The sequence below is a fragment of the Phaseolus vulgaris genome, chromosome 2 (genome assembly GCF_051622355.1).
Source record: "Phaseolus vulgaris cultivar YP4 chromosome 2, ASM5162235v1, whole genome shotgun sequence".
Classification (NCBI taxonomy): Eukaryota; Viridiplantae; Streptophyta; class Magnoliopsida; order Fabales; family Fabaceae; genus Phaseolus; species Phaseolus vulgaris.
Window position 1 is genome coordinate 46,729,458 of NC_143499.1, and position 893 is coordinate 46,730,350.

An 893-nucleotide genomic window follows, 5' to 3' on the forward strand; every position below is an offset into this window, starting at 1 on the left:
ATTTTTAGATTCTATCCCTTTCTGGCAACACAAAGTTTTGATAGTAAAAAATACATTTCATTGAGACATTTATTGAATTTGGAAAATGTGAATTAAAACAAAATTGGTGATAAATGCATCTTCATTGTTTACTATGTTAGGGAAACTAATAACTCGCGAAGCATGCTTAATTAATAAACTTTGAAAGTATAATTTCACAGAAGCGGGGATAGCTCAGTTGGGAGAGCGTCAGACAGAAGATCTGAAGGTCACGTGTTCGATCCACGTTCACCGCAATTCTTAATTTTTTTACTTATTAATATATTTTTGTTTAGAAATACAAACTTTATTTAATAATAAAACTTATGCAGTTATATCTTTTTATATTATTTACTATTTATTAAAAAAATCATCAGATAAAAAATTATAAACGATGAAGTTATTGAGTTGCAGATAATTTATTATTATTATTTAAAAATAAATAATTTTTTTAACTAGTTTTTATGAACAAAACTCTTAATAATTTTATATTAATATAATGTAGCTAGTGGTGGTGAGCGAAGAGAAGTTGAGCATCATGAAACTTTTATAAATAAAATTTGAATCCAAGAATTTTGACTCCTAATATTGGTCTCACAAATAGAAACACTATTCCAATGCATGAGAAATGGACATGGTTTGTTTTTTCTTTTTGATTTTTATGTACCAAAGATTAATACCATTCTCATTCTTTCTTATAACACTGCATCTTTGAATTGAGACCAGATGTTAAGTTCTTCCAATGCTTCCTTTGATTTCAAAATCAAAATGTATTCTAAGTGTTTTTTTCAACACGTGCGAAATTAATACTCTACGACCAAATAAAGACCTGGAATTTTGACGACCAAATTCCAATTCGTTGATCCATCAAACTA

General features: G+C 27.4%; 1 non-coding gene across 1 annotated transcript; it reads left to right on the plus strand.

The window, feature by feature from the left end:
- The first annotated feature begins 202 nt into the window (after window positions 1-202).
- On the plus strand, window positions 203-275 carry TRNAF-GAA (transfer RNA phenylalanine (anticodon GAA)). Its single transcript has one exon. It is a non-coding gene; the product is annotated as a tRNA-Phe (tRNA).
- Window positions 276-893: the final 618 nt, after the last annotated feature.